A 15,394-nucleotide genomic window follows, 5' to 3' on the forward strand; every position below is an offset into this window, starting at 1 on the left:
CCCACTCCAGTACTCTTGCCTGGAAAATACCATGGATGGAGGAGCCTGGTGGGCTGCAGTCCATGGGGTCGCTAAGAGTCGGACACGACTGAGCGACTTCCCTTTCACTTTTCACTTTCATGCATTGGAGAAGGAAATGGCAACCCACTCCAGTGTTCTTGCCTGGAGAATCCCAGGGACGGGGGAGCCTGGTGGGCTTCCGTCTATGGGGTCGCACAGAGTCGGACACGACTGAAGCGACTTAGCAGCAGCAGTGGCTTCTACCAAGCTTATATGCAGTGATTCAATTAATTGTTTCTGCAATGCCATTTTTAATGTCTCTGAAGATCAACAACAGTGATATTTAATGTCCATCTAAACATATCTATCTCTGTTCCTAATCCAAATCCCCAGCATGATGTGGATACAAATTCAATAAATATTTTTACAGAAATATCAGAGTTGATTTTCCCAATCTCACGTGAGGCTTCTCATCTCTAGGTCCCCATTTTAGTTTTCCTTTCACAAATACAAGAATAGATGTACATTAGATCTTTCTGACCTTCACTCTCACATGGAATGTCTTTTCACGTAAAAAAAAAAAAAAAAAAAAACAAACTTTGCAAGACACTCCTTGATAAAGTAGTGATAGTGGCTATGCTGATGTGTTATTTAAACTCCATGTAGGAATAATAGACAGCCCAGTACACCACACCTGTACACTCTCAAACTAATGAACCATTTATGAGAAGCATTGTTGTGACTTAAATTCTGCAGCTCATTGGATATTTAAACAGTCTTACCATCTAGCAACTTCCACTCAGTATTCTGAATGATCCTATAAAAAATGTCTTTTAAAAAGTAGCTTTGGTGCACGTGCATGCACATCTGGGTGTGTATGTGTGTGCTCAGTCATGCAGCCTCTTAGTCATGTCCAGCTCTTTGTGACCCAGTGGGCTGTAGCCCACCAGGTTGCTCTGTCCATGGAATTTTCCAGGCAAGAATACTAGAGTGAGTTGCCATTACCTACTCCAAGGGATCTTCCCAGCCCAGGGATAGCACCTACATCTCTTGTATCTCCTACATTGACAGGTGGATTCTTTATCACTGGCACCGCCTGGGAAGCCCAGATGCATACCTTACCGTGTTTTTAATTATAAACAATGGAATATTACTCAGTCATTAAAAAGGAGCACAGTTGAGTCAGTACTAATGAGGTGGAAGAACCTAGAGCTTGATTATACAGGGTGAAGCCAGTCAGAAAGAGATAAATATCATATATGAATACATATAAGTGGAATCTAGAAAGATGGTGCTGATGAACCAGTTTGCAGGGCAGCAATCAAGAGACAAACATAAAGAACAGACTCATGGACACAGGGAGCGGAGGGGAAGAGCGGGTCAGATGGATGGAGGGAGTAACAAGGAAACATACGCACTGCCATATGTAACATAGTCAGCGGGAATTCGCTGCATGACTCAGGGAGCTCAGCCCGGGGCTCTGTATCAACCTAGAGGGGTGGGATGGGGTAGGAGGTGGGAGGGAGGTTCAAGAGAGAGGGAACATGTGGATACACGACAGAAACCAACACAATATTGTAAAGCAATTATCCTTCAATTAAAAATAAATTTAAAAAATTGAATTGGCTGTGGTCAGTAAATTCTAGCAGTACTTTAAATTCTAGCAGTACTCTATGAAGCTAAGGTCCCTGAAAGCCAAAAAAATAAGACAATTTTCAATTATACTCAGGTTTTATAATTTTATTTCCTAAGTGCAAAGAACATCACCTTTCTTATAAAATGACCAGACTTTATCAGGAAAATATAATATTAATCTAGAAAGAAGAGACATAACCGTATCAGGAAAAGAAGTTTTACACAAATTTCATCCGTGAATTGTCCCTGACCTGTGTGATTTTTCCTGGCTGTCGTGATCTCGGTGTCTTATAGGCTGAAATTCAGCAAGAACAAGGTTCTCATGTGAATTATGGAGACATTTATGAGAGTTGGAAATTTTTGAGACAGCCAGTAACCCATGTGGATCAAAACAATGAATGTTATGTTTGTTGAGGCTGGTTCTGTATCCCAGGCAGACCAAATAATCTTGGCTGCAGAGATATCTCACACATTTGAAACTTGTACTTGGAACTGACCCACAATTTCAAATTTTCTCTCAGCAACTCTGCGATCTTGACAGTATTTTACCACCGTGGTCCCTTGGGAATACTTTACGGCAAATCTAGCTTTCCACAGGTAGTAGACACAGTTTTTCTGTCTCAGCTCCTATGTTTCCGTTTGTCAAATCACTTAAACATAAACAGAAATAGAAGTGAAACCATACCTATCCAAATTATCTGTGATTTATTCAAGGTCTTAAAGGCCTTCCAGGGGGCACTGGTGGTAAAGACCACACCTGCCAGTGCAGGAGACGTAAGAGAAGGGGGTTCGATCCCTGGGTTGGGAAGACTCTCCAGGGCAGGGCAACCCACTGCAGAGGTGTGACATAATTTATTTGTGCGTGCTAAGTTGCTTCAGTCGTGTCTAACTCTTTGCGACCCCGTGGACTGTAGCCCACCAGGCGCCTCTGTCCATGGGATTCTCCAGGCGAGAATACTGGAGTGGGCTGCCATTTCCTCCTCCAGGGGATCTTCCTGACCCAGGGATCAAACCAGCGTCTCATGTCTCTTGCACTGGCAGGTGGGGTCTTCCCCACTAGCACCACTGGGGAAGCCTGGCATAATTCACACTTTACATTAATTCCCTTTGCCCAGATCACAGAGCTGGGAATAATTTGCATAATTAAAAGTAAAACTTTGTTTAAACAATTTAACTTTAGGACATGTCCTTTATTTCAGTGATTTATGGATAACTTTGAAAATCAACATTACTCAGCCCCTCTCAAATGCTATGGATTGATCCTTGTAGAATTACAGCAAATGCATTCAATAACTGTGTTATAAATTAAAATTTCCTTTGAACAGATAATTTATCATGATCATTCAACTGTGCTTGATTTTTGTTACAATGACTCCGCATAGAAAAGTTAAATGTCTCCTGCAAGTAAGTTGACAAAAATGTGAGAATGCCAACTATATAGAGTTGTTTTATTCCTTTATTAAATTTGGTTTCCATTTACTTTTCCCAGGGCTTCCCTGGTGGCTCATATGGTAAAGAATCTGCCTGTAATTCAGGAGACCTGGGTTCGGTCCCTGGAGAAAGGAATGGCTACCTACTCCAGTATTCTTGCCTGGAGAATTTCATAAACAGAGGAGCCTGTCAGGCTACAGTCCACTGGGTCACAAAGAGTCAGACATGACTGAGCAGCTAACACACACACACACACACACACACACACAAAATCCACTAATACTCCAGTAGTTTTGTTACCATAATTTTTAAATGCCTCCAGGAAGTGAGATGACAAAAATGTGTGAATGCCAACTGTATAGAGTTGTTTTATAGCTTTATTAATTTTAGTCTCTGTTTACCTTTTCCTTGACTTCTAAAGCAAAGAACGTTTCTGTGGGTTTTTTCTTCTTAAATAAGAAGAACAACTTCATATCATTTTGCTTTGCATTTTATTCTTACCTTTCACCCTGTAACTCCAAGACCATTAAAGGTAGGGTTTCCTAACTGAGCGCTGTGAGGCAAGAGTCAGTCTCAGTTCAGATCAGTCGCTCAGTCGTGTCTGACTCTGCGACCCCGTGATTCACAGCACGCCAGGCCTCCCTGTCCATCACCAACTCCCAGAGTTCACTCAAACTCACGTCCATAGAGTCGGTGATGCCATCCAGCCATCTCATCCTCTGTCGTTCCCTTCTCCTCCTGCTGCCAATCCCTCCCAGCATCAGGGTCTTTTCCAATGAGTCAACACTTCGCATGAGGTGGCCAAGGTATTGGAGTTTCAGCTTCAGCATCAGCCCTTCCAAAGAACACCCAGGACTGATCTCCTTTAGAATGGGCTGGTTGGATCTCCTTGCAGTCCAAGGTACTCTCAAGAGTCTTCTCCAACACCATAGTTCAAAAGCATCAATTCTTCGGCACTCAGCTTTCCTCACAGTCCAACTCTCACATCCGTACAAGCATAGACTGGGAGAAAAATCATGTTTCCAACAAAGCACTTGTTTCCAGATTATATAAGAACTCTCAGGATCCAGCAGTAAGAAAAAGAAGGAACCTGATATTAAAGAACGGGCAAAAGATCTGAACAGATACTTCATCAGAGATGGCTAATAAGCACATGAAGATATGCTCAACATAATTATTCATTAGTAAAAGCCCCGTCAAAACCATAATGAAATATCACTTCAGACTTACCAGAATGAAAAAAAATTGGCAATACCAATTGCTCACCAGAATGCAGATCAACTCTAACCCTCCTGCATCCCAATGGGAATGCAAAACAGTGCCAATTTGACCTTTTCTTAGGCATAGACTTCTTGTAAAACTCACGAAATTCCACTCTCAGTTATCTGTCTAAGAGGAATAAAATCTTGTTTGTGTAAATCTTGCAGGCAAATGTTTATTTATAGCAACTCTATTTCTTATCACCAAAAAACAAGAAACAACCCAAACGTCCTTCAACCAGTAAACAGATAAACCGACTGTGGTGTATATCACATTGTATACTCTCAGGTAAGAAAGACAAACTGCTGGTTCCTGTAACAACACAGATGACTCTCCAATGCATTTTGTTAAGTGAAAGCAATTATGCATGAATTGTAGGAAAAGGCAAAATTATTGGAGACAGAGATCAGATGAATGATTCTCAAGAGTTGCAAGTCGGGGGAGATGGTCTCTGAAAGAGACGATCAAACTATTTTGTGTAGAGACAGTAGTGGTGGATGTGATACTCTATGCCTTTGTCAAAACCCAGAGAACTGTATATTGTAAAAAGTTAATTTTACCCTTTGTAATTTTTAAAATAAAAAATAACAATCTGGAAAATTAAAGCAAAGTAATAATTACTTTGTCCTCGATTGCACTTCTGAAGTAATTCAATGATTTGACTCAATGATTAGAGAGTCAACCTGAGACAAATGGTAGTCACAAAATACCGAACACTGGTAAATATTTCAAAAATATTACCCTGCCACTGTACTGCTGAAATTGGGGGATTTGCCATGCTTGTTATAGTCATTTTACCAGATATATTAATTATTTACCAGATGCATTAATTATAGCTTATAACATGGATGGACTTTATTTTCACTCCATTCCATAGGCAGAAACTCCTGGATGCAAAGTAAAATGTTGGAATCCAAAGGTTCATGAGGGATTCATCCATTCATCCAAAAAGTAATACCTATTTTAGATACCATTGCCATTGGGTTTATACTTGCTTCTATTACTAAAAAAAAAAAACAAAATTTGCAAATCTATTAATAGATTTTTTTTAAGTAGAATCACTAATGATAAGATACATGGAGACAAATAATTGAGTTGAATATTTTGTAAATAAAGGAGGGAAAGAATTTACAAATAGAATTAAAAGTATGTTTTACAACTAGAACCATGTGGAAAACTTCCACTCTGGCAGAAAATCTGCATGTCTACTTTGACAGATGATCTGAAGTCTTAAAATAAGAGTGAGTCACAAAAATTAGAGAAAGACCAGTATTTAATAGGGCCCCATTTAATGGGCTTCTGGCTGATTCTTCTCGAGCAAAGGAAAATAGAGAAACTCATATCCAACTTTCTATCCTTCATTTCAGGTGACTGACCACTCAGTGGGTCTTCTATATTTGTTGTCATGACAACAGAGATGTGGAAATGGAGAAGCGATTAACTATGTCTCTTTAGAAACTCGATTACATGTCTGATAGGGGGATGTGGTTAATCAAAAATGGCAGCACGACACACCACTCCAAACTCCGTCTGAATTTTCTTTGTGCAGGCTGACTTCTGAGCCATTCCATCAATGTTTATGATGTCAGACCTTGGCAAACTGTTTCCTCTTGATCTAGTGATCCTCATAAACTACTGCTTCTCTGGACTATGTGTGTGTGTGTGTGTGTGTGTGTGTGTTAGTTGCTCCGGCATGTGTGACTCTTTGTGACCCCATGGACTGCAGCCTACCAGGCTCCTCCATGCATGGAATTTTCCAGGCAAGAGTACTGGAGTGGGTTGCCATTGCCTTCCCCTTCTCTGGACTACATACATTTCCACAATATTCTCCATTGATGACCCTACTGCTGCTGCTACTGCTGCCAAGTCGCTTCAGTCATGTCCGACTCTATGTGACCCCATAGACGGCAGCCCATCAGGCTCCCCCGTCCCTGGGATTCTCCAGGCAAGAACACTGGAGTGGATTGCCATTTCCTTCTCCAATGCATGAAGGTGAAAAGTGAAAGTGAAGTCACTCAGTCGTGTCCAACTCTTAGCGACCCCATGGACTGCAGCCCACCAGGCTCCTCCGTCCATGGGATTTTCCAGGCAAGAGTACTGGAGTGGGGTGCCATTGCCTTCTACAGATGACCCTACTACTGTGCTCAATATACTGTGCTTGATATACAGTTATTACCAGCTTGATGGTTTTCCGGATGCTTGTTCATCTGCAGCAGAAGAGAAAGTTCTTGCTCAACTGGCCTGGGGAGATAATCAACCAAGCTATGAATCTTAATTCTGTCTTTACATATATATCCTTATTTATAAGATTTTTTTCTAAAATAATGTTTCTTTCAATAATATATACTTCTTATATTCAACTAGACAATTTTCTCTACAAAAATGAGGATGACCTATAGGACTACCATTTTGTAACCAGGACCAATTATATGAGTGTCGAGAATATAATTGTAAGAAAAGCTATGATAAACCCAGACAGAATATTAAAAAGCAGAGACATTTATTTTCCAACAAAGGTCCACAGAGTCAAAGCTATGGCTCTTCCAGTAGTCATGTACAGATGTGAGAGTTGGACCAGTAAAGAAGGCTGAGTGCTGAAGAATTGATACTTTCAAAATGTGGTGCTGGAGAAGACTCTGGAGAGTCTCTTGGACAGCAAGAAGATCAAACTAGTCAATTTTAAAGGAAATCAACACTGAATATTAGAAGCTCAATACTTTGGCCACCTGATGCGAAGGGCCAACTCATTGGAAAATACCCTGATCTGGGGAATGTTGAAGCCAAGAGAAAGGGGTGACAGAGGATGAGATGGTTGGATGGTTGCATGACTCAACATGAACATGAGTTTGAGCAAACTCTGGGAGATAATGAAAGACAGGGAAGCCTGGCATGCTGCAGTCCATGGGGTGGCAGAGAGTCAGACATGACTTAGTGACTGAACAACAGTAAGAATACAATTAACATATGTTTACTGACATGGGTAATACTGAATGCATGACATGGCATTGATATGCTTGGCAAACTGGCTCTCTCACTGGACAGTAACCTCTTCTGGGCCAAGGATGATGCTATTCTTCGCAAGTGATGGGTATGCAGTGATGCCTAGTACACTGTGTGTCATGCACTTATCTGTACGAGGATGATGCTTCAAGGGTTAGATAACTATAGTATAATGAAATTTAGGACTGTTTTTCTCTATGGTATAAAATGTGTCATTTCTTATTCCCTGTTCTGTAGAGAAATGGTACAGAAGAAAATGGTACAGAATAATTTAATGCAAAGAGCAAATACCACATAAACCACACACATATAAAAATTACATAAAATCAGGAGCAATTATATAAAACAAAAGTTAATTCATTCATTATTATAGATGGCCGTAAACAAGACTTTAGTATGTTGAATTCCAGGGCTATACCTGGATGTATCATGAGGCGGCAAAGCCAGAATTTTTAAAATATAGTGACATTATTTGATTACTCTTCACACATTATATTGACAAGGACTTGGTGACATTCTTTCTCATTTTTTAGTAAAACACAGTTTTGTACAGTGTTCTATTAGAGACAGATTACTTGGCTGGAATTTAGCACTTTGGGTGTTTGAATCTTATTTTGCCTCTGGTAGTTTTTAAATTCTGGGTCATGACCCTGTCTGTTCATTCAACTCAGTTTTCTCTGGGGGAGCTTTTTTTTTTTTTAATACAATGCAAGGAGTCACCAAGACAAATTAAATGAGAACTTTTGGGATTGTGGTCAGAATAGTTTTTAAAGCATCCCCAGTGATTCTAATAAACAGTTATAGTTGAGTCTCTGACTTATCAGCCAGTAACATTAAACAGAGAAGTCTGACCTCACTGAGTTCTATTCTCTGTACACCCATCAATGCACTGGCTAGTTTTTTGAGGGAATGAATGTACACATTTATTGTACACAATGTTTTGCTCTACCACAATGTTTAATGAAATGTCATGAGAAATGCTGGGCTGGATGAAGCACGAATTGGAATCAAGATTGCTGGGAGAAATATCAATAACCTCAATATGCAGATGATACCACCCTTATGGCAGAAAGTGAAGAAGAACTAAAGAGCCTCTTGATGAAAGTGAAACAGCAGAGTGAGAAAGTTGGCTTAAAGCTTAACATTCAGAAAACAAAGCTCATGGCATGCAGTCCCATCACTTCATGGCAAATAGATGGAGAAACAGTGGAAACTGTCAGACTTTATTTTTTGGGCTCCAAAATCACTGCAGATGGTGACTGCAGCCATGAAATTAAAAGACACTTACTCCTTGAAAGAAAAGTTATGACCAACCTAGACAGCATATTAAAAAGCAGAGACATTACTTTGTCTCTTTGCTTTAAGCAAATTACCTTTGCTTACAACGTCCGTCTAGTCAAGGCTATGGTTTTTCCAGTAGTCATGTATGGATATGAGAGTTGGACTATAAAGAAAGCTGAGAGCAGAAGAATTGATGCTTTTGAACTATGGTGTTGTAGAAGACTCTTGAGAGTCCCTTGGACTGCAAGGGGATCCAACCAGTCCATCCTAAAGGAAATCAGTCCTGGGTGTTCATTGGAAGGACTGATGCTGAAGCTGAAACTCCTACATTTTGGCCACCTGATGCAAAGAGCTGACTCGTTGGAAAATACCCTGATGCTGGGAAAGATTGAAGGTGGGAGGAGAAGGAACGACAGAGGATGAGATGGTTGGATGGCATCACCGACTCCATGGACATGAATTTGAGTAAGCTCTGGGAGTTGGTGATGGACAGGAAGGCCTGGCATGCTGCAGTCCATGGGGTCAAAAAGAGTCGGACACGACTGAGTGACTGAACTGAACTGAAAGTATCCAGTTGACCCAAAGAGCTCATTATCTGAGCATTTAATGTATTCATAGAAAGAACTCTGCTATTTGAATAGATGTCTGGCTTCCCTGGTGGCTCAGACTATAAAGAATCTATTATTCAGGAGACTGGATTTGATCCCTGGATCAGGAAGATCCCCTGCAGAAGGGAATGGCTACCCACTCCAATGTTCTTGCCTGGAGAATCCCATGGACAGAGGAGCCTGGCAGGCTACAGGGGAAAAAAAATAAGGATGTGGCAACAACTCCTCTTCTCTATATAATTTAATCAACAGGTAGAGTTGCCTCAGGATTTTTTTTTCCCTCTAGACAAAACATGCAACCAAAAAAGAGTGAATCCAATTTTTAATTTCAACTAGCATTTCAAGAGCATTTTGGAAAATATCCTTTTATTTTCAAGGTATAAAGAATAAATCTAAATTGGAGAAGTCTGAAATGTATGTCATCAGTCTGTGTCTAAAGGTCAAAACTTTAATATGAGGTTTTGATAAAACAAATACTTATATAAAAACTTTTACCTCTAAAAATTCTTGACTTCTATACTGCTGATATAAGTTTAGTATTGAAAAAAAAAATTCTTTTGCCAAATGATGTATTCTCCTCATATTCTAGATAAAGAAAACAAACTTCTGGCAAAATGATCAATAAATGAATACAAGTACATGTTAACACTTAAGATGAAACAGAGCCTCAAATACAGATTTTAAAAATGATAATAAAATTCAAAGCAAAAACTAATGTTAATAATTTTGAAGAACATATTACCATAATACTCTCAGTAAGAAGTATAAAAATAGAAGAAAGTAAAAACATTAAATCAGTTGACACAGTAAATTTGCTGCCCTATAGTGGAGACAGACATCGGGTCTTGGTATTTTTGTAGGTGGGTTTTTTTATAGCCTCAAGAAAGAGATAGTATAATTTCATCACAGAATAAGAAAAGAAAGTAACCCCTAATCCCCAAATATACATGTATTCTAACTGTTTTAGTAAGACCAAAATAGAATAGTATAATAAAACTACATTTTATACCAAACACTCTTGTGACCACTGAGCTGTATATTTTAAATAAAATACCATCAGATTGTATTCAGCAGTGTTTGCTCCCCTAAAAGAAGACTCAGTGTCTTAAAACGGAAGGTTTTCTTAAGTAATCTTTACATTCAAAGCAGTTTCAATCAAGTTCTCAACAGATGTTTTGTGTTTGTTTTTCAAAACTTGATAGCCTGATCTCAAACTTCTGATAATGGAACAAAGAACCATGAATACCTAAGTCATTCTGAAGCATAAGTATCAGCATAAGGAAGAAGAACTTGCCTTACCGAATATCAAAACTTCCTGTAAAGCTCAAGTAGTTCAGACACAGGTAATGACAGAGGAGCAGATCAGTATCTTACTGGATGACTGGAGCTGAAAGTGAGAATTCATTTATATGTAATAGAGAAGTAAAAATATGGGTGAGCAGGATACACACCAATTTCAGGATTAATAACTTCCTTCTTGACACAGGAAACAGTCCAAATAGCATTTCAACAAAACATGGAAACTGATGTTTCTTTTTTTCCAGTTTTATTGAAAAATAATTGGCATATATCCTTCTCTAAGGTTTACAGCATGATGGCTTGATTTACATACATTGTGAAATGATTACTAACATCCATCATCTCATGCAGATACAATAAAAAGAAAGGAGAAAAGGAAAGGAAAACTTTCTACTTTTGATGAGAGCTCTTAGAATTTACTCTCAATAATTTCCCTGTATATCATGGGGCATTGTTAACCACTGCAGGAAGGTGGTAAAAAGTCTAAACTTCCAGTGGGAAGCGCTAGGGATGTAACGTCGGACAGGATATCTACAATTAACACTGCTGCACGGGGTGCAGTGAAGACACCAGTTACACTTCTTGACTATCAAGCAAATGGAAAAAACAATATTAAGCTTTGTTTATCTGAATGATGATTTGGTGAATGGAAATTTGTTAAATCATCTTCTATATGATTAAAATATTTCATATTTAAACAAATTAGAAACTCATTTTGGAGTAGTTGGAAAATATGAACTGAAAGTCAGAAAACTTGAATTTTCATCCCTTTTCAGCCTTTAATTATCTCTATAACTGAGCTGTCAAGGATCAGTGTTCTCATTAATAAAATAAAGCCACTAGAAGAGGTCTGTGCCTTCAGCCACCAAATGGTAATGTCCCTGGCTGCTCTAACCCATGTATTTCCCAGGAATTTCAATGAGCTTTGAATTGTAGCAGAATTTATCAGCCAGCCTGTGTTTGTCAAGCAGGTGACTACAGTTCTTAACTCCTGCTCCTTAATTCTCCGAGGAGCAATTATGATAATATCATCAATGTAACTCACTAACTGGCTCTTAATGTTTATCATTTCCAAGCCCTTCCTCATCTAATTATGACAAATGGCCATGTATTCAAATATCCCAGTGGGAAAATCGTAAATGTCTACAGAGTTCCATCCAAAAGAATGGAAAGTGGGCCTGGCTGGGCTTCAAGTTTGCACTGAAAAGAAGACCTTAGCCAGATCTGTGAGGACACAGCTCACTTTGAGTCATTCGTTCTTTTTCCCATTCCATAGAGCGGGAGCCAGAAAAGACACCGCCTATGTGATTCTCCATACTCTTAACCTCCAGAGTGTCTGCTTTACTTACTGACCAGGCAAGCCTGTTAAGAGGGGATTTAGTGGGACTTCCCTGGTGGTCGAGTGGCTCAGACTCTGAGATCCCAGTGCAGGGGCATCGGTTTGATTCCTGGTTGTGGAACCAGATCCCACATGCAGAACCTAAGGCCTGGCACAGCCAAAGAAATAAAGAAATAGAAGTATTTTAAAAACAGGGGGGTTTAAAAAAGATACGAAACAATACTTCTGCTTCAGTCGTTTTTTAAATAAGAGTAGTGATCTCTTGCTGCCTTCCAGGCAGGTCTCAATGTGGTCATTTAGTCTGGTGAGTTGTAACTAGGCACAGGGCGGAACAAGACCACAGGAAAGGAGCGGACAGCACGGCCGCTCACTCATTGTGTCCGCCCCACTCACGCGTTTGGAAAAGGCAACGAGACTTCAGGGTAACCTTTCCAGCTACATTTTCTTTGCACTGTGTGACACAGTCCACACCTTTCTATCCTCTCCAGCACTGACACGCCATCCTGGACCTCCCCTCTCCATCACCGGGCCTCTCAGAACGTCATCGCTGCCCCTCGTAGCCACAAAGCTGAAGCATTTTGCCCATGACGCTCCCTGCCTGCTTCACTCAGAGGGTGGCCTGGGATCCCCACCAGGGGTAGGATGGTTGGCCAAGCAGATCGTGGGCTCTGAACTTTTTTTTCAGATTGTATCCCTTAAAACTGAGACAGTGAACTCAGCTCTGGTTCAAATATTTTTCATTCCAAACTGAAATCCTCACAGGTGGATTTGAATTCCTTGTCTTGGAGGTATAAGGAAAATAGATTCTGTCATCCTTTTTTGGGGGGGTTGTTTTAATTAATTGCTACTGGGGTATAGTCGCTTTCCAATGCTGTGATAGTCTCTACTACACAGCAAAGTGAGTCTTCCACATGTATACACACACCCCTCTTTGGGGATTTTCTTCCTTTTAGGTCCCTGCAGTGCCGGGGACCAGCCCTGGCTGATCCAGGGTATTCGAAGGAGAGACGGCGTAGGCGAAGATCAGGAAACAATTGCTTAATTAAACGTTAATTAAGGATATAAAGAGTAACAGAATGAGGATAGCTCAGTAGGGAAATTCAGTGGAGAAAAGAGGCTGAAATAAGGATAGCTCAGTGAGGAAATTCAGTGGAGAAAAGAGGCTGAATAATTCAGCCAGAAGGTAAGAGAAAGAACGACATGGTGAGACCAAGTTTCGGTGAACAAGGCCCGCACTTTATTTTCCAAAGTAGTTTTTATACCTTAAGTTATGCATAGAGGATAATGGGGGAAGGGGTAGAGTCATGCAGTAAGCCAGGCTTTCTTCCTGCAAACTTATCATATGCAAAAGCTTAGGTGATTTGCATCATCTTCTGGCCCGGAGGCCTGTTAACATTTTAAGACCCTTTCTTCAGAAAACTTATTTTTCTCTAAAGGTGATTGGTCAGGAGCCACCCTCCAAAAGCATTAGATAAAGTTGCATTCCTACAGAGCAAAGGTGCAGTGGGCTATAACAAGAAAAAGAATTAACTCAGGGGTCCCAGGTTACAAACATTAAAGCTACTACTAACACCAATTATATTAATCAATACACTGCCAGGGACACAGCAGGTAAGGGATATGGAAACTTAGCAGCAAACATTGGCCCAACAAGTGAAAATCCCTTCACCAATACAATTTCTAATCAATCTTTTAACTACTCAAAAGAATCTGTGTTTAGACAGTTTAGAACATCTCCTGCCTCTCACAGTTGGGAGGCTCTGAACAATCACATGTGGCCGGAAAAACCTATTCAGGCAGGCTAGAGGATTTCCAAAGGAGTTTGTAGGTTAAACACTGTCACACCCAGGAATTATTAACTGGAGCTGTAAGCTAACTCTTTTTTCAGAGAGAGGTACTGGGGGACAGCCCCCCGTAAAGTCAGAGGTGTAGGTGAGAGCACAAAGCAGAAAGTAGGCAGACTCTGGTTTTGGGGTAGATGCTCGAGGATTTCCAGGGGGACTCCTGAGGCTCGATCCCGCCTTTGCGTATGCTGAGCCTCCTTCCTCATGACCTTTGTCATGGGCGGAGTTCCTCACGCTGGCTCCCGGCAGTGATAGAATTCCAGTTGAGCTATTCCAGATCCTGAAAGATGATGCTGTGGAAAGTGCTGCACTCAATATGCAATATGCAATATGCACTCAATATGCAATATGCGTGCTCCCGGCACTGCAGAGCACTGAGCAGCTTCCCTGTCATCTTCATTGATAGAGCGCTGAGCTTTGTGTGGACAGTCACTTAGGTTACTGGAGTTACTCTGTCAGGCCTGAGAGTGGACACCTGGCTGTCTTTTTTCCAGGACTTTAAAAAAAATACTAAAAAAGGCAAAGGAGTATAGTTTCATGAAGGTGCCAGCAGATGTCAGCAAAAGGCAAGGCAATCACACTTGACTTTTGTATTGGGACGTCAAATATTGAAGAATCAAAGTCAGAGCTTAACAAAACAGATCAAGTTTTTATTTTTATTTACTTTGCATTTATATTAAAAAATGGGGGGAGCGGGGAGTTGTGCTTCACAGCACACAGGATCTTGGTTCCCTGACCAGGGATGGAACCTGAGCCCCTTGTAGGGGTGGTGGTGGTTTAGTCACTAAGTCGTGTCCAAATCTTGCGAGTCCATGGGCTGCAGCCCGCTGGACTCCTCTGTCCATGGAATTCTTCAGGCCAGAATACAGGGTGGGTTGTCATTTCCTTCTCCACAGGATCTTCCAGGAATCGAACCTGGGTCTCCTGCATTGTAGGCAGATTCTTCACCGACTGAGCTACGAGGGAATCCCTTATAGTGGATGGAGTCTTAATCACGGCCACCAAGGGAGTCCCTCAAGTTTTCAAATGCAGTGACTGTACCTTTAATTCCCGTTTTGGGGACAGAGGACAAAGGGGATAGCAAAAAGAGAAACTTGATCTTCCAGGGTAGAAGTTCTACTCTTTGATGCCAGAAAACTTGCTACAAGTCACTCAGTTATTCTGGCCGATCGTAGAGCTCTGAGAATTCACACTGAGAAGGCATTCACAAAGAACTCACACCTGGAAGGGGCCAGCATCCAAGATACCTTATACCTGATGAAGCTGTCTGAAGTTTCCCTCAGTGAGACTTAACTTTAGATAGACTTCTTCCTGATGCTCAGTCAGACCCTGACTTTCCTTCTCTGAAAATATTTTAGAAAACTTGTAATTGCAAATTTGTCGACGAACCCTTTGAATATAAATCTTTTTAAAACTTCTTGCCATTTTTACAGTCTAAGAATGTCTTTTGCAAAGACCTGGGAACCATGCCTTTGAAATGTCATGGAGTAAGCTTACTAAACATTTCTTTAAAGCACATTTTAATATTTAAGACTATTAAAAAAGTCATAGCAACTTTTCAAAAGGATCTGTTAGATGGTCATGATAAAATGGCTAAGTTATCTTTCAGGAAATTTTTAACTTAAAATTTTTTGAAAAATAATTATTAAAATAATATTTTATTATAAAATGCTGATGTATAAAGAGCTCTCAATACA

This window comes from Bos taurus, chromosome 24, assembly GCF_002263795.3.
Source record: "Bos taurus isolate L1 Dominette 01449 registration number 42190680 breed Hereford chromosome 24, ARS-UCD2.0, whole genome shotgun sequence".
Taxonomy (NCBI): Eukaryota; Metazoa; Chordata; class Mammalia; order Artiodactyla; family Bovidae; genus Bos; species Bos taurus.